At 42.1% G+C, this 25,679-nt stretch overlaps 1 long non-coding RNA gene across 1 annotated transcript in view; it reads right to left on the bottom strand.

Moving 5' to 3' along the window:
- Positions 1-10,565: 10,565 nt before the first annotated feature.
- Positions 10,566-25,679, bottom strand: part of LOC135410782 (uncharacterized) — a 34,300-nt gene continuing 19,186 nt past the window's right edge. Inside the window, exons 3-4 of the long non-coding RNA XR_010428874.1 lie at positions 17,998-18,152; positions 10,566-12,465 (exon numbers count right to left, since the gene is read on the bottom strand). This is a non-coding gene — a long non-coding RNA (uncharacterized LOC135410782). The remainder of the gene's footprint in view (positions 12,466-17,997; positions 18,153-25,679) is intronic.

The following is a 25,679-nucleotide window of genomic DNA, read 5'->3' as shown; positions in this document are numbered from 1 at the left end:
GATTTTTTTCCTTTTGGTTAGTTAATCTCCAGTGCAACTTTCTAAGAGACTAGAGAAAAAGGGATAGGATAGTCACATCTTTCCTATGAAATTGTGTTCATTCCTATGGTTATATAAAAGGCCAGATAATATAAGAAGTACTGGTCACTTTATGTATCGATACATAATTATATTGTCTCTATGTTTTCACAAGCATATGAACCCAAATTTTCACAACCAAATGCAAATTTTGGGTACTCTCCAAAGGCCCAATATGTAGGATGGAGTCCTTGCTCCTCAAAACAACTGGAGGTCAAATATCCCTGTGTAACTCCTGCATGTAGCCGTCAAAAGTGAGCACAAAAAACTTCCCCTTTCTTATTTTAGAGGCAGCACTCTTATGTAACGGAGGCAAAATCTGTTGAGGTCAGGGATTCAGAGACAGCAGCTTCATCCACAAAAAGGCTTTGCCTTTCAGTGACAGGCCCTGGGAAGTTCACAAGACACTGTAGGTATCTCTGTCCCTTCGGTTATCACTCCTTCGTGTCAGGCCCCACAATCCTGTTTTATGCTCTGTGCTCTGACTGGAGGTGTTGTCTGCACAATATCCTCAGCTGAGAGTTGGATTTTGCTGGAGACACTAATGCATGTAATTGGCACATGCTTTTCTGGAGTATTTCTATCACCTTTCAAAGATAGAGACAATCAAATCTCTCCTCCACTCATCGAGGAAATGCTTAAAGCATCAAGTGGGGAATTCCAGGCCAGCTTATAGGTGGTACTTACTTTACATTTTCTCAAGCAGCAAGGTAACATGGGACAAGGACTGTCACAGTGTTTATTTTGAGCTCCCTGGTGAGAAAAACATTTTACACTTGTCCTGTATGGTTGAAGCCTCCCTCCCCTCCTGGGGAACTCTGCTATCTCTGCTGTTCATGCAGTTGCTATCACTTGAGCCATCCCCACTGAACACACAGCTCAGAGAGGCACTGAGTCAGTTATCCCAATCCAGGCTCCAACATCCACAAGGATAAGGTAAAATCAAGCTCTTGTCTCCACCTAGGTCACAGTGCTCATTAGAGATGAGCTCAAAACTCATAAGCTCACCTCAAAGAAAAACATCTGATAAAGACCAAGATCTTTCTCAAAGTTCTGCACCTCCCTAGTTCCTTTTCAGTCCTGGACAGGGTCATTTCAGAAGGGAAGAATTGAGAAAAACACACTCAAAATGGAAAAGGTGGTCCTGTGATTAAGTGATCAGCCTGACCAGGGTTTCACTTCAAACACTGACAGACATAAGGCTGCTTTGTATCCACGGGCAGGTGGAGCAACGAGCTCTTCACTGTGCCCTTTTAAGAATAAATGAGAGCTGAGAACACTTTTCTGCCATTCTTCATTTGGACTGTCAGTGTTTAGAGGCAGATGGTTTTTATTTGGTTAGAGAGTAGCTTGCAAAACAGCCCTCTCATCTTCTGAGAGATCCCCGTGCTGTCACACACCTTTTATTTCAGCCCTGCAGAGCACACCCAGATGCCAGGGAATGTCATGCTCTGTGCTCCCTGCACCCTTCCAGGAAAAAGGATTGAAGTTGGAGGTGAAGGCACAGATGATCTAGATACAGGTTATAGTCCAAGGCCTACAAAATTGCCTGTCCAACTCAATCCAGCAGAGAAATTACAGAAACACCGCATGGAGAGTCTATTTATGTTATTATTAATAAAGGTACCACAACCAGTGAGCCCAGAGCTGTGCAATTACAAGGAGACATGCAGTGTACACAATCAGGAATCCTTATCAGATTGTTTGGTCTATCTTTTCCATTTAAAAGTGATGTTGAAACTGTGTTTATAGACAAAAGAACTGATCAATGAACCTGTCATTTGGTCATGAGTAACATGGAAAAAATTAATCAGGTGATGAAAATATTGCTGTTTCTCCTTTTGGGGAACAAGTTGAAAATATTTCAAAAGGATTTTGACAAACCTTTGGGGACATGTGCATCAGCAAAGTCAAATGTTACAGCTTTAACAATTTCTCAAAAGCAAACAAGAATTAGATATTAGGAAATGAGATTTTCTGAAGGAAAAATAGCTGGAAAAGAATAAAAACAAAGATTTACTATTATTTAAGCTTTTCAGCTGCTCCCTATGAAAATAAACTTGGAGTTAAACAAAAACTTCACTGTTTTTCTACAAAATAAATAACAGTAACATTATACCTACTAAACAGGAATCAGCTGCATAAACAGTTTACCTGCCTCTGACAGGATCAAAGAATTTCTGGGCAACTGTATTCAAAGAAGGAATAGCCCAAGTTATAGTAATCATTGTAACTCAGTGTATAATAAATGTGAAGCAGTAAGGAGGAGGGGAAAATACTTTAGGAATTCATCATCTTGATGAAACATCTTCACATTTTATTGTTGAAAAAGGTGGCAATCACCACATATTTCTCCTGCTTGTCAATCTAAGCTTGTCCAATAGTTGCCATCACAAGTCTTTGATTCAAAATTTGACTGTCCTTAACCAGGTCATCTCAGCTCATTAATTTCTGAAACTTGGGTGTCTGATTTTCCATATTCATCCCCTTCACCCACAAATGGACAGATGTTCTATGCAATCTGAAAGTATTTTGGAAACAAACCCTTATTTCTCTGTCATGTAACCCCCTGGATACTTGGATTAATTTCCATAAACTAAGTCTGAAGAGCTCAGAGGCCTCACATCAACCAAGCAAGGGAAGAAAAAATTTAATCAATCATATTTGTAATATCATTCTCTGCAAACTTGAACTCTAACAACCCAGTGATCAAACGATTTGCAGTTGTGAACACTAAGAAATGGGAGCCTTTGAATTATGTCAGCATGGCAGAAACGTCTCTCCCCCCTACTCTCATCCTTCCCACCAGCTCAGCATATGTAAACTTTTAGGTGGGGCATGTTCAAGTTGTTCCCACAATGTATAACTGGAAAAAATGTATGCTGCTGTGGAGCAGAGGCATGTGGAATAAATATCTTATGTGCTCAAGAGCTCAAAAGTAGATTGTAGGCTGCATGTGGATGACAGACTCGTGACAGCACAGCCAGATCCATCAGGTGCATGAAGAGAAATGATCCTGAAGGACGTAGCTGGTTTTCAGAAGCTGCCCCTGCAGCCTTATTTATAGCAGCAAACCCATCCGTGCTCTGGTTCAGCTCCTGACAATAGGATATATGACCATCTTTGCTCATGGGGCTGCAGCTCCAGTAGGAGCACATCAGCTGCACAGCACATGAGATTTGCAACTGAGAGAATCACCCAGCACAAATCTGGCATGAGATCTAGGGATAGAGGCTGGATTTGCAGGGATTAAAGCCATTAGTCTCCCAGCAGAACTCTCTGAAGAGTGAAAAGGGCCTGACTCTACCTGGCCCCAGATTTTGTGCTGTCATCCTCACCAAAGCAACCAAGACAAAAAACCTTCTCCCTTCAGTCTTGGAGAAAAACCCACCAAGGGTTTCACCCTCCTTTGAGAACAGCTTTGTTTAGTAACCCTGAATTAACAAACCTGAATCCTCTCATACAACATCATCTTTATCACACCCAAAGTCACTTTTCTTTTAGAGGATTTGCAATAGGAACTGAATGCTCAACTCTTCTTTGAGCTTTTTTGAACCAGACCCTCAGGTAGTACAAACTAACTTAACACCCCCAGATGTCACAAACTCTTCCCACATTTATACCATCTGAAGATCCAGGCTTTGTTTGCCAATGACAGTGTTGCTCTACAGTAAACTATTTCTGGTCCAAGTAATTCCTAACATTATGGTAATTCACTACACTACCAGGCACTAAAGGGAGAAAGCAACCACCAGGAACAAACCTTCTTTTCTGATTCTCTGAACACGTGTACATAGCTAATATATGGCCAACAGAAAAAAATATCCTATAATTATCTTAACCTGCTGCTGTGGGGCAGACTGCACTGCTCCCTTCCCTCAGATGCTCTTCTGCCTCCTTTCTCACACCCTGAGCACTGTCAGTTTGCTGTCAGCTTTACAGTATCAGGCATGTGATCTCTCCAAAGGTGCCCTGCTCAGTGTCATTTAAACTGGCCAGTCTGCGAGGCCACCAAGGTCAAGGAACTATCAGGAGTAAGGTTTCTTAAGTGCAACGTGTGAGACACCATCTGACACTGTTTATAGATAGACTTAGCCTCTTATTGACCACAAGACAGAAGTTAAAAGCATTGCTTCGGGGGTTCAAATGTGTTAACTTCTGAAGTGATGTTTGAATTAGGGTTATAAAGGGCCTAAAGTTTTGATCAGAGGCTTGGAGAATAAAAAGGATTTGGAAAAATTTTAGAGTGGGATCAGAGTAGCTACACTGAGTGTGCCAACTACTATATTATTGTTGATTTAATTGAGTCCATCTATCAGGTCTGTGCATTATGTGATCCAGTTCCAAAGATGTTTCCCTGCTGCAGCTGACAAAATACAGACTATACACTTCAAATGCAGTTGTCGGTCTTTAAAACAGGCAGTTACAAAACATGTTGGCTGCTCCAGCAATCAATAATGGGAAGGGCAGTGTACATTGGACAAACTCCCAAACAATTAAATACTTGCCAGTGTTAAGCAAAAAGCGACACAAGACCACGCCAAGAGCTTGTTCACTGTTTGGCAACTCACAGGATTACAAACACTGGTGGTTTAATATTCGGGAAAATTAACAAAGCTGGAACAGCCAAAGCATTTTCTGAGAAGTTTTCTGATGAACACCCTGAAGAGGTAACAAATACACCTTCCCTTGAATTGTATCCACGTGGCACCTGGAATTCCTGATGCGGTTTTCCTGGAAGCTGACTCACAGAGGAGGAGGTGAGGTACCTGTCAGGGATTGCATGCACAGACTGTGAAGACACCACACCACCTTCAGCAAAAGAAGAAATGCCACCTAACAGCTTAAATATCTTGGAACATTGGCTCTGAACTGGGAATGAACAATCCAGCCCAGCCCTGAGAACAAGGGAAGGAAAGTGTAATGTCAGGGTGCAGCAAGGGCCAGTCACTCCCTAAAGGACCAGGAGCTGAGCCAGGGAGCAGGTCAGAGAGCTGAGCAGGGCAGATCCAGGGTGACAGCCCAGAGCCCAGACCACCAGCCAAGTTCACAGAGAGCTGAGCCCAGGCCAGGCCATTAGGCTGCAGGTAAGGCCTGGCACAGCAGGGCCCATGCCCACAGAGGGCAGGGATGTGACAGAGCATCCTGCGGTGTCACAGGGACAACCCCAGCTGGGCTGACCTGCAGCCCTGAGCCATGCTCAGGAATGTGAGTGGAAGCCCCAGGAAAGGCAGGTAGGGCCAATAAGGCCATTTTTTCCTTAGGAACTTCACTGATTTTCAATATGAAATTATCTCCCTTTCCATGCTTTGGTTTCACCAGAACTAAGTGTTGATTACATTGGCACTTTGAGCATTCTTATTAATTTTTCCACACTTGTGATCTGTCTTATCAATACAGAAAAAAGACAGAAAGAGTACCAAAACTGCAGAGAAAGAGTGGTAGAAAGGTTCATGCTCTGTGCTGCTTCAATGGTTATGGTTTGAAAAGTAGGGACTTCCTTTTACTACTCTAGAGTCTTGCTCTGTTACCCCTCTGCACCAAAATAGTAACTCTTGAGCAAGCTTGCTTTGATTTAGGGGAGGAAGGAGGGAGTTACTCAGGGGCTTAGAGACAACCTCTCCTTTGCTATTAATGCCAGCTCAGGTATTCACCTGTTACCATGTAACATGCAGGTACAGGGTTGCTGCCCTCAACCTCTCTGTTCAGATAAGGGCATACCCCTGGGTATGCCTGGGCATACCCCTGCTCTGTTCCAGGAAGGATTGAGAGGGATCTGCAGCCAAACTGGATAGATGATGCCTCAGAGATGTTGTAGAGCCAGTCAATGGCTATTGTTCCTGTGACCAGAAAGAGAGAACCTTCTGGCATTAGAGAATAGTCCTGAGAGAAACAGGCCCTGTGGGCCATTCTTTCCCTGGACTTGTGCTGACAGCTACAGCCTTGTTGTAAATCTTCTCAGCATTTCAGAGTGTGGAAAATACTGTAGATTTTGGTATTATTTCTCTGAAACATAAGAAGAAATGCTATGTTTCAGAGAAATAATTCTTTTAGACATAATGCTATGTCTAAAAGCAGCTACTCTTGCTGCTGGCTACTGTGGTATACCCTGTCTACAGTGATGTTACAGGAGATGAGATCCAAACTCACCTTTTCTGTGTCCATCAGTTACCTGGGATAATAATCTGTTCATACTTTAAAATCTCTCCACTGCATAGCAGAGGAAATGACAAAATACAGGTAGCTATTAACCTTGCCTCAAGGGTCAGTTAGAATGCTCCTGTTACACACACACACAGACCTCTGAGCTGGATTTACCTTCAAAGATATTTCTCTTTCAAAAGTTGGTGCACGTGCCTGAGACAACAAATATTATAGAAAGCAAATTCTCTGGTGCCTAAATTAGCATGGAACAGGTTGGTTTCTGTACCTCTCCTCCTCTGCCCCACCACCCTTTGGCACATTTTTTGTTTCCCTTTATCTCTCTTTGTCTTGGTTTCTTGACTGTGGGACATGAACTTACATGGGAGTAACTGGATATTGGAATATCTATTAGCTTTCATGCTTCTGGTAAAATACTGTGTGATTTCTAGGCATGTACAGAGAAAGAGGAAACAAAGCAAAGTTGTCTAGCAAGTGTCAGTCTCAATACCCCAAACTATCACTTCGGAGGGCCACAGAATACAGTTCCTTTTCTGTAACTCTGTGTGACACACCAAAATGAGTGTATCTGTAGACCAGAACCTAAATAGTTCAAGCCCAAGGCTGTGCTACCCTTCCATCTGTCATTCAGCTATCAGTAACAGAACTGTCCCAGGCAGGATGTGTAAACAAACTGCCAAAATACAGTCATCTGGAGCACCAAAGTCTCAGCACAGGCAATAACCTCTGATTAATGAAAGAAAAAACTGATGTCAGTGAAGTCAGGGAGCCCTAGACCTGGAGAGGACACCATAGGTATATCCCAAATAAAATCCCAGATAACAGTAGAGAAGGAAGGCAGTGACAGGGTCTTTGCTTCAGAAGTGGCAGAAGGTGGATTTTTAACCTTAGTTCTACAACTGCTCAGGTGAGGAGTGTGAGGAGCATGACCTGCCTAAGGGACTTGGGCAATCTCACTAGAACATGAACCCAGTGTTACCAAGGCATCTTCCTCTTTTTCATCCTTAATTTTCACTCAGGGAAAACCCAACTGCTGTTAGAAAATTGTTAGGACATAATAGTTTGTGGCAGAAGACACAAAATTTTCCTCAGTGCTTTATAAGGTAATGCAGTGATTTGCAATGCAGTCTAACTCAAACTGCCTGCTGGCAAACAGTCTGACTGAAACCCTGGGAAAACCAGACCAACACTATGTGCCCTGTAATAGAAAATCAAAATATAGTTCTAGAGGCTAATTCTGACCCCAAAAGCTTTTTTGAGCTCTTTCATAATGCTAATAATTTTTTTGCTAAGTCAGGACCATTTTAGGTGGAGGTACAACCTGACCTGCAGCTTCCAGTTATTCGGAGGACTTTCAATATCTCACTGACATTAAAACTGATACTTTGGCTGAGTATTCCATCCTATCAGGAAACAGCAAATCTTAAGAAGAGAAACCTCAGATCTTGATCATCACCCATTTGCAGGAATTATGCTAAAAGATCAGAAGGGAAAGTTTGCTCTTGAAAATTCAAAAAAAAGTGCAACCTTGACTTTCCGTATTTTAAGAGCAGGCTGAAACATTAGTTGGTTGACTTAAGGTAATATTTTACCCAGAAAGCACAAGAAAAGAAACATCCTAATTGACTGAAAATCCAGCTGTGGACTTAAAATAGAATTTTTAAAAGTCGCATTTTTCACGTTACTAAGTTCAGCACTGTCTGGTCTTTGAAGAAATGGATTGGCTCGGCAGAGCCGGAGCGCTCAGCATTCACACGGGAACTCTCCTCTGCTGTCAACTGGCCCAAAAGCCTGCCTGTGAGACTGACCATGTCCTGGGCAGCCTTAATATTAAACATATCTGCTAAGGCCACCTTTGTGCTGGAAGGAGAGGCAGGGAGATGGAGTTTTTAATCTTTTTGTGGATGCTTGGTTCTGTTTTAAAACGTCTTCGCCTTTACCGGAGAGGTTTTCAAAGCTGAGGAAAGAATCTGTGAGCTGGATCCATTCCATTTTAGTAGTAATTAAACTCTCTCTTCCTAAAGGCCCAATCTAACTCCTAATGAAATAAACAGCACAACTCCCATTGCATGTAGAAAGGCAGGATTCAGTTCCACCTACTTAGGGTTCTTCCCAGGAATGCTCCTAACTGAACACAACAGATAGAAATCAAAGTGGAGCAAAGTGTTCGAAATTATTACCTCTCACACAAAGGTTACTCTGTGCCACATTTTCCACTATCATTCCCTTAATGGAAACTCCAAACCCCACACCCAGTCTGTTACGTTGGCATTCTGTCCTTACACCAGCCACCACACTCGTTGATGTCCAGGTAACACCCACCTCAGAACAATATACATTAAAATCCCACAGGGCCAAGCGTTTCAGGGATCCTGAAATGAGTCCCTGCTAGCACTAACTCTTCCACCCTCCAGGCCTTTACCCTACCCACTGAACTCTCCCCCTGTTTCTCTGCTGCCTCATGACTCACTGCTGAACCATTCTGCCTGTGCAATGCAGCAAACCAAGCTCAAGCTGTTGAGTCCCAAAACCCTCCTCACTCAAAAGCGGTACAGTAGCAGTGTTCTAAAATTCAGCTGGACTTGTAGGGCCTCTGGCTTCCCTCAGAACCAATACTCATTGGAAAAAATGCTGATTTGGTGAAATCAAGACGTTCCACAGAATCATTTTTGCTTCTTTTTTTCTTTATGAAGAAAAAAAAAAAAAAAAAGAATTGTTTCAACCTGAAACCTCTCTCGTTTCCTGACAGCTCATCTATCCAGCACATTGACAGCTCATCAGGTGGAGAGAGGCATCCAGCATCTGCAGTTTATTATCCAGATGGAGCCAGGGGACCTCAGGCTTCCAGCTGATCACTGGAAAGCTCTGTAGTAAGACAGTATTTATCTCAATTTAGAAGCTTCACAGGGACAAGGCTCTACAGAGGGGTGAAAAATCAATGCAGCTGAACAGAAATTAGCAAATGCCAAGGCAGATTTGGAGAGAGTTGGCCCTTGTTTTGAAATATTTGATTAAAAAAGGCTTCCACACCCCAAACACTGCACTGCCAAAGTTGAACATCAACTGCATGAATGGCTATGTGGCAGGATGTGGAAAACTACTTTGTGTTAATGATTTTCTGCTCTGATCAATATTCTACAGCATCCCCATGAACAAGTTAGTGTTTCACAGGAGATAACACAGGGGGAAGCAACAAGTGTGGAATCTCCAGGGCACTGCCAGGTTCCATAGTGCCACAATCCCCTCCTGCAAGCATTTAGAAGGGGGCCTGAAGGAAAATAATAACAATAATTGCACAAAACATATGCTGAAAAATCACACTGTCCTATGAAATGAAGCATCTGATCACAAGATGAGAGAGCCAAAGAACTCCAGTGAATCTCTTCAATCAGCTCATGGCTGTTTATGTCACATAAGGACATGATCAGATGTCTGACTCTCATTTGGTATTTTTAAAAGATACAATGGTGTATAAATCCCATGATTAAAGTCATTGCAAGGTGTTTCATAATTGTGCTCTCTCTTTATAAATCATGTGACCTAAACCTGGCTATGTTTTATAATAATTTTGTATTCAGTTGCCAGGCAATGATTCCCTATTTGTCTGCCTGTACAACTGGAAGGTTTTCAAGGGTTTCTCTTCTTCAAGTCTTTCTGCCTGACTTCATTAAAATCCTGTCATGCTCTGCTGATAAGCCAAAAAAACCTCCACCTTGAGCAGCCTGTCCCACCTGTGATTATGAACCTCTGCTCCTCTCTCCAGTGGGACTTCACCAAGGCACCCACTCGTGGGGTGAAAGTGCCAAAGCTGAGCCCACAGTGACCACAGATCTATCCAGACACCCTCTGCTTGCCCACCAACCACATCTGACTTTTCCCATTCATTTTCCAAGTCCCACAAGCCTGTTCTGGGTGTCTGATCACTCAGTCTGTACCTCCTTCTTTTAAGAGGTCTGGAAGAGAATTAAGAATAACAGAGACATAGTTCACTAGCATGAGTGTGGAAAATGTCTTTGGCACTGTCAAAAACAGCTGTTAAAATGAATATATTTAACAAAACCTTATCTCTCTTGGTGGCATGAAACACTAGGCACTTTATCCCAAAGGTTTTCTCTCCTCTCATTTTTTTTTTCTGGATCAATTTTCAATTCTGCTATTTAAAGATGGTTTCAAACTGTTTCTGTCTGTAAAGTACCACATAATTTTTCTTCCTGAAGACAGGAAGCATCCTGCTCCAGAAACCTCTTCTGCTTGTGTACTGTTGGAAATTGGATAAAGGGTTAAACATCTGGGCAGTGGGGATTGTACAGAACAGGCCCAACAAGTCAGCAAAGCCCAGTCTTTTTTTATTCTTTTACACAAGCAATACAGGAAGGGATTGATAATTAGAAGAATAACAAAGAATCTCAAAATCCAGGAATAGAGAAGCTTACGAAGGCAATCACGAATTAAAAGTTCAGAGCCCAAGTTCTTAATTCTGAAACTAGAAGACAGTTGGGGGAGAAGGGACATCTGTTCCTAGAACAAAAGGCCAAGAGGGACAGGAGGGGGGGAGTTCAGCTAGTTGCAGCTCCCCCTGAGCTGCCACATAAGTTTGTTTTAGCCTGATCTGATTTTTCGCTCTCTTTGGAAGATGCATTTGACACTGTGCTTGTTCTACTTTCTGTCACTGCTAAACCCTTTTTATTCCCCTGCAGAGAAAAGCTCAGTCACTGGATCTGTCGACTCCTTCTCCCATCCCCTCCCCTCCCCTCTGACCCTCGAAGCTGAGACATGAAGTTACATTTCTCTATTTCTTCCATCAGCTATTGTGGTATGAGAGTTCCACTAAGACATGGGCACGTTCCAAAAACAACATATGAATAAGGACTTCTGTGTTTTTAAGACCTGACCCAAAATATTTATTTATCCAGAAGTTGAAATTCTCACGAGCAATGGGTGAAATTCTGAGGAGAGGAGATGTGCAGCAGGCCTGGACACAGCACTGAATCTCAGGGCAACAAGTGCTTTAATAGAGGCAATTAAAGATAAGCCATAAACTGAGTGTCAGCAGAAATCTATATATTAAGGCAATTTCATAACTTGCATCAGTTACTTTTATATCAGAAAGAAGTGAGAATGAAAGCACAGGTACACTTAAATAATAACAGTGATTCCTACAAATCCTGGAATGACTTACTACTGACAATGCAGTTATGGATTGCTTATGGCAAACAGGAGATCCACAGTTTCCCAGGAGGCTTATTCCCCCACTGCAGGATACAACTAATCCCTATTGACTTCAGTGCCTTTCCTGCCTTGAAGGACTAGGAAATTATTGGCTTCAGTGGGAGCTACGAATAACTTGCATGAGGAAAATGGAGCCCTAAAGAAACAAATTAACAATGAGTCTATTTCTTAAATCTATTTCAAATATTTCTCTCTATGTCAGCTGGAACACAACCCCCCCCCCCCCCCCCAGTCAGCTCAAACATCCCCATCTACAGAAATTAAAAATTCTAGCAGCATTGATAAATAAATATTTATGGTCAGTGTAGAGCAGAAGTAGCAACAAAGCCATAAGAAGCTAAAAGATTTCTCGTGGAAGAGGTTCTCTGCGAAGCATTTGCCTCCTGGGGAGATCTCACCAGCTCACAGCCCAGAAGCCTTCACCCTGTAGATGTGACAGGATTCCCCTTCTAACACTGTGTAGTCATCTTGCTGTAACTGTGTGCTTTGTTTCATTCACCACTGAAGAGCAACTACATTTAAAAATCCACCCAAAGAATAAGCTCTATTTTTTGATAGTTGTGTGCTTAAGTTCCCCCCCTGCCCACCTGGATCACCTGTCTCACAGTATTGCTGGTGTAGAAGAGAAGGAAGAAATGTTCTTTACGAAGCTTATTTGGAGAAAATTCCTTGCTGTAGAGGAGACATGAGGGCTAATGTTTAATCTGGAGGACCAGCAGATGGACAATCCCACAGCTGCTGGCCTACCTAGTCAGGTGGATCACATTCCCACAACAGCAGTGTTCTCCAGAGCCCAGTGAAGTGTGCATGTTTGGCAGCCCAGTGAGCAAGCACAGGACTGAAGTGCAGTTCTTACCTCATCCCTGCAGGCATCAAGCTGGGGCAACTCCCAGGGACAGGAATCGGTGCCAGAGGATCTACACCAGGGCAGCAACTGGTATGGAAGGAGACCTTGCTGCAATCTCCACTGGAATGGCAGCACTGAAGGAATCACTCCTGCAAAGAGGAATTAATAAATTACTCTCAGATGTCCTGGGAAGTCTCCCACTGATGTCAGTGGAACTTTGGGCACAGGTGAGGGAACAAACTCCAGAAGGCAGGGATTTGCAACAGGAGGAACACAAGACTATGAGCAAGGGATTTGCTAGAATTGCTTTGCCTTTGCTGTTGCAGAAAGTGTGGACAGCCTGTATGACTAAGTGATACAGGTTCTGCTGGAAGGGGATGAAGTAAAGATGCAGTTTAGTAAAGGATTTAGAAGGAAACAGGGGAAAAAAAGGGAGGCTTGATTCTTTATTTGCTTTTTTAAAAAACACACCTGCCACTCAGTCATTCCCTAAAGTTCAAAAAGAAAGTATCCTTCCAGAGTATTTTCATGGGCCCTGAGGCCAGGCAGTTGCTAATCTGGATGAGTCAAGAGCATCCACTAAGGAGGCAACAACAGCAGGAAGCATGGAAATCATCTCAGACTTCCCTTGGCTTTACTGACTTAATAGGGAGACTCCACCTACACATTTAATGGGGTCACAGCCACAACCCGAGGCTACAGGGTATACAGATCCCTGATCATTCCAGTGCAGTAAGGAGGTACATTTCTGGTTAAATTCACAAACAATGCTGAATAGCTACAGGAGATTACCAGGACCTCCCACTTCATGGAAACAGTGACTGTTTACATAATATGTAATGACAGTAAATCATAACAAATCCTAGGAGAAAACTCCGCTGAGAGATAAAACAACATGACCTTCTGATTTTTCTTCTTTTCTCAGTCTTACAATCCATGTCTTTATTCCTTCATCCTGTAAGCATTTCTGCAAATGCTTAACTTTCACTACATCAGGAGGCCCACAGGTTTCAATTAGTCTAATTAGGTGCAAAAAAAAATAAGTGCATGCATAAGAGAATGTCCTTTTTCCGCTTTGCTTATGCAGTGCCTGATGTGGTGGGATCCCTCTCTACAGCTTGAGCTCCTTTTGACACTGTGGTGTCAAAAATACACCACGTTCCACTTGGCAAGGTTAAACAATTAGCATTCTAAATTCAGGGCTGGTATTAAGTAGCAGCACTATTGATCTCCATTATTGTGCTGAGCTGGACCAGCTGAGGAGCAGACTCTGCTTGAGGTGGTGAGTAGTTTGCAATATGCAGAGGAACTAAACAAACATTTTCCAGGAGGAAAAATTTCCAACAGGACAACTGGTTTCTGAAACTCATTTGACAGTTGAGTTTTATTCCTGAAGAATGTCTTGCATGAGAAATTCTCATGCTATCCTTTGTTATATTATAATACAACATAGCTTTTGCAAGACAAACAGACTTTATTACTTTTCCCCTGGGAACTCCTCCATGTTCTCCTAGTGCATGTTCATGTGAGCAGATCCATAATTACACAAACAGAACTCAGATTTGCTTAAAATGAACCAGCCTAGCTTTTATTCCCTGACAGGGCACTCCTGTGAAAAAAATACATATTTCCTGCAAAGACATCGGTGTCAAGGGAAGGAAAAAGAAAAATTTCAAAGCAAATTTGTTTCTCTTCATCTTTAACATTTACTTGTGCTGCAGCTGCATTGGGAAGCCAACGTGTCAGACTGAAAGCCAGTTTGCTAGGTGTGGTACCAACATGTGGAAAAACAGACAGAATCTACTCCTGAAGCTTTCCATCAGAATGTGTCTGCATTACATTACATCACAGGACTCTTAAGGGAACAGAATATAGAATCACAGAATGGTTTGGGTTGGAAGGAACCTTAAAGACCATCTCATTCCAACCCTCCCAAAGGCAGACAGGGACAACATCCACTAGAGCAGGTTGCTCAGAGCCCCATCCAACCTGGTCTTAAACACTTCCAGGGATGGGGCAGCCACAGCTTCTCTGGGAAACCTGTGCCAGGGCCTCACCACCCTCACAGGGAAGAGATTTTTCTCATATCTAATCTAAACCTACTCCCTGTCAGTTTGAAGCCATTCCCCCTTCTCCTGTCACTACATGCTCTTGTAGTTGCTACGAGCTCCTGAATTGCCTGTAGCAGATGTGCAAGGCTTGGGACAAAAGGTCTGCCTGCACGGCCAGGGGCTGCAGGAATGCAAACCCCTGTCAGTGCTAGAGGAGGTGGTGGACATGTCAGTGTTAGAGGAGGTGATGCACATCCTGGGAGCACTGTCTGCATCCTTCTGCCATCCCAGGATGTCCAGCACAGACAGGCTGGAGAGCCCTCCTGCAGAGTGCCCCCACCCTGGCAGTGGTGGGGAGAGGGTTCTGGCTACTCTTTTAACGTTATTAGTGATTTAATCATACAACGAATGAATAAAATTCAAAGCAAGGACTCTCTCTCAAGTGAATTCACTCCACTTCAGGGCTTGCCCAGCTCCCATTCATGAGGCAGCTAAAAGATCTCCTGAAAAACAACAGGCTTTAATGACCACGAGTCCTTGTGCTCTGGAGTGTGGGCTACAGCAACTAATAATAGATGAAGGTTTACATGTTTTTCTTGTGTTTCTGCTGGGGCTGCTGTGTCATTAATTCAGCTTGTGCCTCGCTACTTATGTTAAACATTCCCTTTGTGGCTTTCTCTAAATCTCAAATTTTGCATGTGACCACACGTAAATGTAAATGTGCATTTTTTATGGTCCTGTAATCTCGGTGCTTTTAAATCCCAATTGCCTGAAGGCATACAGGGAGCTGAAGCAGAAAAGCTCGGTCAGTTTGTGATCATTTAGAGCCAGTTTATTTGCTCTTTCTGAGTGGATTCAGTTCCTGTACAGAGGTTTTTGCCTTTAGTGTAATAGAGTAAAGATAAGATCTAGGAACCTAATTAACCCTGCAGGGCCTGTGAACAAGGCTCATTAGAAAACAGTCAAACACATTTATGTTTAAATACCTTATTTACAGGAATTCATATCATATTTCTGAACAGCAGATATACATGCCACACACTCATCCCTTTAACCAGTGCCAACCATTTCCTTAAATGCAGCTGAAAAATGGACCAACTTGGAGCTCAAAGTCATCCTGGACCGTGCATGTAAATAGCCTATGCTTTGGAAGACTGTCCAGAATAAATGCAAATCCTGTCTGCAGGGCACTGTAAACTGCAGTGTTCTTTCACCTGCACCCCAAAACCAGTGCAAATGTTCCACAAAACCAGTGTCATTGCAGCCCACATCCCGACCAGTAAACATCACTCTGAAGCAACTCCTCTGGGGACTTTCCCATCTGTCCAAGGCGGTGACAATAAGATACATGTGATCACAGGCATCTCTGGGGACTTCTGGAAAGACTTCATAAGGACTCAGAGTAAGGTTATTAAAAACCTCATTCTGAGGTTGCTTCATATCTCTGTAAATATCCTGGGTCAGACAGCAACAAACACAGGCTCCAGCCTGTATATTCAGTGTCCATGAATATACATGTACTTGTCATAGGGGTTATCTGGGAGCAAAACTACCCCCAGCAATTCTGAATTCTCCTTCTTTCCCGACCTTTCATTCCTTCTACCCCCACCCCTCATCCCAGAGAGAGCAGAAAAGCTAAGCCAAGAGAGATCTGTGGAAATATCTGATATGTTGGTGCATTACTGGATGCAGCTCTCACTGTGTATTGTGTATGTAGTGGCTTAAAAGCCAGGAGAATTATTCTTGCTTCTCATGACACTTTGAAGGGCAGCCTCGATTCACAATTAGGTCTGCTCACTACTTAACTTTGTTGTAAGTGACTGCCTGACCAGTGAGTAGGATAAATGATGCCACTGGGACTGAAATGTATCTTAAAATTAATCATTTGCTTAATGGTTTTCCTGGAGAAGGATGGGCTTTAATACAAATTTAAGGGCATTTTCTGCTGCAAGGCTTGTGGGATTGAAGATCCCATCACAGAGAGATTCTAAGCAAGACAGGTCTACTTTGTGTCATGGCTATTTTAGAATCATAGGCATTATAAATTTAATTTATTTTTAAATTCTATATACAAACGCAATTGGTAAAAGCAAGCAAACCTTTCTGCTGTAAGTTCTTCAGGAAAGGAATGAGTTTTGTTTGGGATTTATATGGTATTTAATACAACATGAACCGGTCTAGGACTGGGGCAACTGTGCTCTAATGCCATACAAATGAAAATAACTGTGGTTTTTAAAAAACCTTTAGCTTAAAGTTCTGCTTCAAAGGCCTGAAATTAATATTTTATTAGCCAGTTTAAAAGTGTGCTGTCTTAAAAAAAGACAAAACCTCGACCGCTTCTATAAGCAGATCCATAATTTATATTGTGAATCACTTTGGCAAGAGGAAAATCCCAAATCAAGTTACTCTTCAACCTGAACTAATAAATCCTGTCTTGACATGACTTCTTTTTCTCAGTGCTTCATTTTCAAGGAGTCATGTGGTGTTTTAATAATCAGTCTGGTTGTTTCCTCTTCATCCTATTCACCAAAGCAGCGATAACTGCAAAAGGATCTCAGGCAACTCAGATGCAGCACTGAGAAATATCTCTGTGAAATCGGGCTTAATGAGATATCAAAATATTACATCTGCAAGTCTTGGCTGCTGGACAGTACTTTGGAAAGCAAAGCCAGTTTCCCCAGTCCAGATTAGTCAACATCAGGTTCCCTGGTCTAACATTTCACAAAATATTTTCCCACATATGTCCGACTGCATTTTGAAGGGTGTAGCTGACAACATAAATGTGCCCTAAGGTGAAAATCCCGAAACATTTCCCTCTGGGATCTTTGTGTCTGGACATTACCAGTGCAGATGTCTGTAATCAGGAGATCTCTGTGGACCTGCTAATTATTCCCCGGGCTTTTCCACTGGCAATAAAAATCCCATTTGTCGCAGCTTGTTTGCAGAACTGCTCCCATTTCCACAGTGGTGGCATTAATTAGCAAAAACCTGTGAAAATTGTTGGAGTTTATAGGTTCAAAAAAAAAAAACAAAACCACCAAAAACCCACTAAGCATTGCTCCTAAATATTCCTATAAATCCAACCATGGCAACAAGTCCTGAAAGTCCAACTCTCTCAGTTGGAGCAATTTTTCATGCTTGTAGCAATAAGTGGGAAATAATGGGGGTCTCAGATTCCCATTAGGAAAGTTGCTTCTGTGACCCCTTCATGCAGATGGATGGTGAATTTCTCAGATAATAAATCAAAGTTTCCTGATGGTGCAGTGGCATCTCTTGCTGGGGCCTGTAGAGCTGCTGGCTGCCTTCTATTCAAAGGCAGCAGGCCCCTGCCCGGCAGGAATCTTTCCCTACAAATCCTTCCATCACCATCAGGAGATATTAGGGCCTCTATAAACTGCCCAGGCATTTTGGGGAACAGCCAGCATCCCGCTGGGAAATGGACACTTTTCAACTTCATTGACATCTGTCACACATGCAAAGAATAGAAAGCCATCAGGAAAAAAAAGCCACATTATGACTTTTCCATCAGCAGGGCCAGTTAAGTCTTTGTTCTTAAAAAAAAAAGGTATTTAACAGGTATTTAACAGGGAGCTACCTTGCTTAATAGCATCTTTAGGAAGAGAATCTTACCTTTGGGCTTTAAGGACCAATGGAATGTTTCTCTCTTTCTCCATACTTTTTGCATTCAGCTAACTTCCCTGTAGGAATTTCAGGCAGAAAAAAAAAAATAGCTGTGATGCTGGTTTTTCCATGCAGTTTTTATTAACTTTCTTCCGAATAAGTCCCTGCAAGGAAAACGACACCGATTTTTATTATCAGAAATATATTTATTAAGTGACAATCTAACTCCCAGAATAGCAATCCATTCTTTTTTTTTTTTTTTTTGGAGTTCAAGCTTTTTTCCCAAATGACCCTAAAATAAGCATGGGAAAGCAGTACTGTAAATACAGTATTGAATTTTAAGCGAATATACTTTTTCCCCCTCCGTGTATTGCCTATATTAAACATCATGTGGGGGATAGGGCTGTTAATTATTAACATCAGGATAAAACTGAAGGTGATGTTCTCTTGCTATTTATCATAATTTAATTGTCCAAAACGTGGGTGACAAAACTTCAGTAGGAATTTCCCCTGCTCTGAGTGTGATGCATATACACAGCTACTTTTTCAGGTCCTTCTTTAGGCAAGTATTTCTCCCAAAAAGCAATGGAATGCAGTAGGTAAAGGCATTTTTAGGGAAGCAGGAATTTTCAGATGTAGCTCTGGCACACTACAGACCATGGACCTGTTTTGGGGGCTTGGTTCCTTCAAAAGCTGGTGATGCCTAATGTAAGTGCTTTTATATGGCATTAGAACACCTAACGATAAAAAGAATTTTTAATTGCTTTTGCACTTATTCCAGAAGCCAATATAAACTATTTGTGCTGGGTTTTCTCTGCTGACTTCAACAGAGTAAAAGTAGTTAATATAATGCTGACTGAAAACAGGATTTGGCCAACTGGCTTCCATCTTTTTGACTAGTTCTACCCAAGTCAACTCAGTTCTACCCTGAGGTGAAGCAAGTAGGACTGGCACATATATTTTTTTCTTGTTGATCTTGATCCAGCAGAAGGATGGGAGATAATGCACTTACCCAAAGAAGAACTGGGACAAAAATCTTAACCTGCCTGCCCAGCTGTAGTGACAAAGCCCTGGTTCTGCAGAGGCTCCAGGGGAGAGGGATTTAGCTGCTGGTGGCTGGACAAAGAGGAGCAGTGACAGGCTGGGATCATCAGTCATGGTGTGAGGGATGCAATTCAAGATGGGATGAGTAAAGGGTAAGGTGGGCTTAGAAAAGGGTCCTGGTGAGGCTTAGAGCAGAGCACTAAGCCCCAAACCAGCTGGTGAGCTGGTTCCCCAAAGCAGAGTCACACAAATGAGTCACACCTGCCTAAAGCCCTTCCCACAGAGCCATGAAGGGCAACCCACGAATGGAAAGCACCCCTCCATTGGGTGATAGATTTTAAACAGCCCTTTCCTCCCTTCCACAAGAAAGCCTTTTTCTGAAGGCTGAGCCTGACTGAGCAAACTTAGCAGCAATATCAAATTTACCAGCCTTCAGAGTTTTAATGGAAAACACTATCAAATTCTGTTGGGCAGAAAATGTGCTTTTCATGAAGAAAACCTCTTTGTTAAAAATTAACGTGCCGCAAGCATTAACACAGTGTTTAAAAGACTGGGCTCATTCTGAACACCTTAAAACAAAATAACTACAACATTCCAGAAATAGGTTTCCATTCAGTCAGGAGTTTAACAGTTAAATACCTTTAAAGGTCCAAAGTTTAATGATTCAGACCCTGGAATGACTTTTTAAAGCTGCCTAATTCTACTAAAGCATGCAATTTTTTATAGCGAATGGGCTTTTCTGAAATAAAGCTGCAAATTTCATCTTTCTTATCATGATTTCATGGACTGCTCACAGAATGGAGTTCACTGCACTCTTCAGGTCTGGGTATCTGTGAACAGGGAGCTCAGTTTATCACCCCCAGTCCTACCAGTGCTCAGAGCTCAGGTTTGAAGCACAGGACAACCCAAGGAAGTATTTAACGTACACTTCATGCTCGAGGATGCAAACAGTGAAACCAAAGTCAAAGACTCTGTTTGAAGGCTTAAAACTACTCACAGCTTCCAGCATTTCGGTGGAAGAGCCTAAAGTAGTCCCTGGTTTGCTGGATCAAACTCTGATGAAAGGGCAAAGATGTAAAATTAAAAAATCAAGCCAAAAGCAGCACTGAAGGCAGTCAGTGGACTTCCCAGTTCATCCTAAAGCTATTCCACAGAAAACATTAAAAATGTCAATGCTTGAATTACGTATTGACTTTACTTTCAGAAAGGGAAATGATGCAAAACAATTTCAAAATCATCTTTCTATTTTCAAACACAGTTTAAAAAGTGCAAAAGTGAGATTTTTTAAGTGTTGTTTTGTTTTCTGTTTATTTTCTGGGAACTGTCAAATAAACTATTGTGCTTCTCCTCCTTCTCTCAGGTTGTACCTTTCTCTGATCACCTGGACCATTTATAACTCTATGTAGAGGGAATTTTACCACTGAGATTTGAAACAATCTAGATATTCTGGAATATAAATATTCTAGAAGTGTCCTGAGCAATCTGCAAGTCCCTACATATAGTAAAGAAGTGCATTTAACACTGACAATCAGTTCACAGCTAAAGGTGAACAGCACAAATTCTGAAACACAGGCATTTGTGGTTTTTGCTTTTACATCATCAGGTTCTCTTTCAATCATTATAATACAGCTTCAGAAAGTACTGATACTATTGTGACCTGTATATGAGAATCTGCCAACCTTCTTCTAACTATTGTCTTGTTTTCCTCTGGGTTCTTGTTTTGTTTAGGAAAATCCTACAGGATGCTGAACATGCCTTACTGTGACTCAAGCACATTTAAAAGCTAAGGGACGTTATCTCCTCTCCCCAGATCAGATAATCTTTCCCCTGTAAATACGTTTAACGTTTTAATACTCCTTTTACACATGAAAAAAATCTGACAATCTTTATCCCAGGCTGAAGAAAGATGTGAATTCTTCATACTCTGGTGCTGTAAAGGGGAAAATTCCTTCATCCTGTGACATTTACTCGCGGCAGTTACTGCAGCAGATAAGGTAATGACCCAAGATTTGCCAGGGGACTGCCCCATGCTGTGGCTTTCAGCTTTGCAAAGGCCACACGGAAGGTTTCATTTGTCTCATTAGCTTTCCCCACTGTACCAATCAGAAGTTTATGATACAGTATTTTTTCTCTTTTTAACTTTTACAGTTCATATACCTCGGCAGGAGCCTGGGCACGCTGACCCAGGACGCCCCTTCCAGTCCTACATTCCTCTGAGATTGCAGGAAAACGAATCACAAAAGGTCCAAAGCGGTATTTTTACAAACTCTAGATGAGATGAAGCACCAGAATGGAACACAGAATTACTACAACAACAACCTTCAAGGTAATAGGACAGACACAAACCGTGTTGTGTTGTATATAAACCATACAAACTTTTCCACTTGATTTCCTACGGAAATAGGGCTTATGCAGCCCCGCTGGCTGTCTGCTCCTGTCTGCCCCTGACAACATTCAAACCCACTGCCCCATTGCAATGCAAGTTGTCAGGGGAGAAGCAAAAGATTTGGAGATAATTATGTTCCTACAGCTCTTGTCACTGCACAGAGGACAGAGACCTAAATCAGTGCCCCCAGCTGAGGAAAACCTCCTGGAAGGTGTGGGATCAATGGCTACTTGTCCAGGCAGTACAAACAGCTTATTTCCAGCCTTCCAATCAGCACATGTGGGGCTCCACAGCAGATGCAGTGGGAGCTGCCTCTTGCCCTTCTGGCCATGAGTGGACCTGGGGGGCTCATGAAGGTCCCCAGGAAGTGAATGGGAGACCAAGGATATGGTTCCATGGAAAACAGAGCTTCTGCTGCTCCTGGAACAGCTCCTTATAATTTTCTCACAAAACAAATAGGATAATATCTGATTTTAATTCCCTTGGCTGGACTATCCCTGCTCCGTCAGTTCTTCCACTGGCCTCCAAGGGCTAGGAATCCAGGGCACAGGCACTCAGGAATGCTTGGTCATACTACTGGCTGCATTTTTCATTTGAGATAGAGAAATTTATTACTGGCATCAGGATTCCCTCGGCCCTTCCCGAGCCTCTTCTAGAGAGGGCATGTCTTATTCTCCCAACCTTCAGTAATTCATTAAACCATATAAGTCCCTGCTGTCATGCAAGGTTTGCTCTTTCTCACACTAAAGTTAAATCTACCTAATTTTATTCTTTTGCCATCCTTTGCTTGAGGGTGTCCTTTGGAACCAGTTCATTTTCTGCAGTCACCTTCCTTCCCCCCACACCCCATGGCTTTCTCTCGTTATTCCCAGATCCCAGGCACTAATCCTGCCCTACTCTGGGGCGTTCCAGACACCTGTTAAACTCATGCTGAGTGGAAAGCAAGATGAGAAGACACTCCTTGAAGCTGTGCTGCTGACATGCATCATATGGAAAAATTTTGGGAAAGAGGCTGACTTCAGCATCCTGTGGAGCATTCTAAATCCTGTCGGTGCACTTGAAAAAAAAAAACCCTAAATATTTTAAATTAATATGTCTGGGTGCGAGAAAAATCACCCTGAAAAAAGGACTAATGCTCTGAAAAACATTTGACACGGTTTCCAAGCCACTAAGAAAGTCAAATGGAGCAGATAGTGCAGCAACTTGAGATCTAAGCAGGAGAAAAAGAAAACTTCAATCCAAATGCACTTTGAAGTACAATACTTACAGATCCAGCAAGGTCTGACCTCTGAAGTTTACAGCTATTAAGTATTTACACATAGGGAGGAAGAAGACATTCATTGCTTGTGAGATAAACAGAACACTGATGCCAAGCCAGGGAGTCTTTTAAAAGTCAGATCAATTCAGTCAATAAATTAATGACTGTGATGCTTTACACACTTGGAATGGAAAGCTTCCTCCCCTTCCAAGTTATCTGACACTTTGCTGAGGAATTATAATGTGCATAAAGGATTCCCAGAGACTGTGATTTTGAAGAAGATTTACACTTTTACTCTTTGCTAAAAGAGAGATGTAGTCATATTTTTAAAGGATTCACCAGCGGGCCCTATTTTTAGCAACTGGTTAACCATTCTGCCAGCAGAGCATTACTCTTAAGAATTAATGAATGAATAGTGTTGTTAAAATCGTTTTTCTCATGAAGCAAAAATGAAACTGCAGTCAGGGCAAGCGAACAAACACCAAACACACCACCCTCCAAACCCACTGCTCCAACTCAGCCAGCTGCTGCTCCTGAAGGCAGCCTGTCATTTGCATGGTTATGAATTGTGAGAATTGAGCTTTTTTTTTTTTTCTTTTTAATGAGTTATTGATTTTAAGAAATCACTCAGGGCAGAAAATCCATGCATTAACGGGCTGGCTTCACTGGGCAGGACGCGTTATTTCATAGCACCACCGAGAAAATTCAATGCATGAAGTCCCTTCAGCTCCCGCAGACAAGACAGATCGATGAGCCCCCGAGACAGGGATCAACTCTTTATGGGACTGATCCAGAAGGAAATACCTGAGGGACTCCTCCCTCACAGGGATTAAGATGTTTACACTTCTGCAGTATGACCTGAGATCCAGAAATAGAGGCTGAAGTGGGCATCCTATTCTTTGTACGTAGAGTTTTTATAGTTCCAGCGGATTTCCTTGTATAAGGAATTCCAGGTCTCAGAAACTCAACAACAGATTTGTTTTTGAAGGGGGGAAAAAAAGGAGAAAAGCAGCAAGATGCCAGAAAATAGATCCCTTAAAATAATTAAAGCACACAAGCTGTATCTCCAGTTCAGGAAAGCATTCCCTATACAGAATGCACACAATTAATTACATGTTGTCCAAAAGAAGGATGGATTTCAGTACGTCAGAGTCCAGATAGTCAGCCTTCTACAAAAGAAATATGTTCAAATACATTTTAGAGAATATTCCTGAGCTTAGGAAGTTCAATGGTAACAAAACACCAAAGGAAGATTTTTTTTGTTTTGTCTGGGCTCACTTGTTTTTTAACTACAACCCCACAACCCCAAAAAAACCAAAAAAAGTATAAATTAAAAGTATTAATATGAAGTATTAAAATAAATTCCTGCTTTGACTATCCTAGGTGCTAAAGGTACTCACTTCCTTGTGACTTGTTAACTGACAAGTATTTCCAAGTTAAACATTGATTTTCCTTTGCTTCCTTTCACTCCTGTCTTGAGCAATCTCTCGGATTGTGGGATTACAAAGAGTACATACATTTCATATTCCATGGACTTAGGAATCATTAGGTCTTTCTCCAGTAAACCTACACCAGGCCAGTCAGGGGATGTCTTTGGAGAGTGCTTTGAGCCTGAAGTAGTTAATGTTAGCAGAGGTGATCTGGCCCAATATCTGGCAGGAAATAGTTTTGCAGAGATAACTGACTGGAATTCTATGGCATGCAAAATACATATGGTCATATTAGATAATCTTAAGTTTCCTTCTCATCTAAAATCCATTAATTTAGTGAAGTTTTCTTGGTAAACGAAAGAGCAGCTTTTGGCAGGACGCAGATATATTTGCATCTTCACTAAATTTCTGCTGTACCTCTTGAACTCAATATTTTCCCAACTTTGGACTAACTTCACTGTGATTTACTTCTTTCCATTTATGAAAACAAACACAAAAATTAATAAAATAACTACTGCATCTTATGCAAAACATTTAAAAAGTAAAATGTCAGTGCAGTAGACAAAGCCCAGAAAAAAAATCTTCTGAATTTTGGGTCTGCTTTGCTACTTGCTCCCAAGAGCTGGGTTACTTCATTTTTCTGCCTCAGTTTTTTTCCTTGAAAGTAAGAGGAAAGCTGCCTGCTTGCTTTTCCCTCAAGTATATCGTAAAAATTAATTCATTTTTGCGTTTGCTCTGTTTATTTAGTTGACTCAAATTTAATAAGGCCCTCACCCAGCAAAGCTCCTAAGCATATACTCCACAAAATGTACAGCCTTCTGTAGGAAAAAGAACCCCTTGAACCTCACCCTCACAGCTGGCATTTTTTTTTTTTTTTGGTCTTCTTTTCTGTGCACTCCCTGAGGTTTCCTTTCCCAGTACATTTAGGGGTTCTCATTAAAATGGATTTCCCTTTCTACACCAGCAATGATACCCCCTCTAAGAGCAAACCTGCCCTCCAGCTTGGCTTCTCTGGGCACAGTGGGGACTGCACCAATAACTGCAGGGAAGAGAAAAGCTTGTTGGAGAGAGACATAAAGGAGGTGAACTGGGCTTTATGTTTCTTCTTCAAGGAGAAGAGTAATAGAATCATGAAATCAGAGAATGGTTTGTGTTGAAAGGGGCCTTAATGATCATCTCATTCCAACTCCTCTGCCATGAACAAGGACACTTTCCACTGGACCAGGTTGCCCAGGTTGCCATCCAACCTGGCCCTGGGACATGTCCAGGGATGGGGCATCCACAAGAAAAAAAGTGAACAAAACCAATATTCTGTGTGGAAGAAGGAAGGATTTTAAAATCCCACCAAAGTCAAAGCCCTTCAGAGAGACAGAGTAGAGATAAGGGAAGCTTAAGCAGCAACTTCCCAGCCAACAGGACCGTGTTCCCCTTCCAGAGAGTGTCTGATTCTGGAGCCATGGATGATTTATAGAGCTTAGTTCACCGAGGCAGGGGAGGCAGACTATTAAATGTGCAGGAGTACTACACTGAGACAGTACAGAAAAAAAATGGAAATGTTCTGTTATTAATTGAT

Source organism: Pseudopipra pipra, chromosome 3, assembly GCF_036250125.1.
Source record: "Pseudopipra pipra isolate bDixPip1 chromosome 3, bDixPip1.hap1, whole genome shotgun sequence".
Lineage (NCBI taxonomy): Eukaryota > Metazoa > Chordata > Aves > Passeriformes > Pipridae > Pseudopipra > Pseudopipra pipra.
Note: the sequence above shows the minus strand (reverse complement) of the source record. Positions and strands in the feature narration are given on the sequence as shown.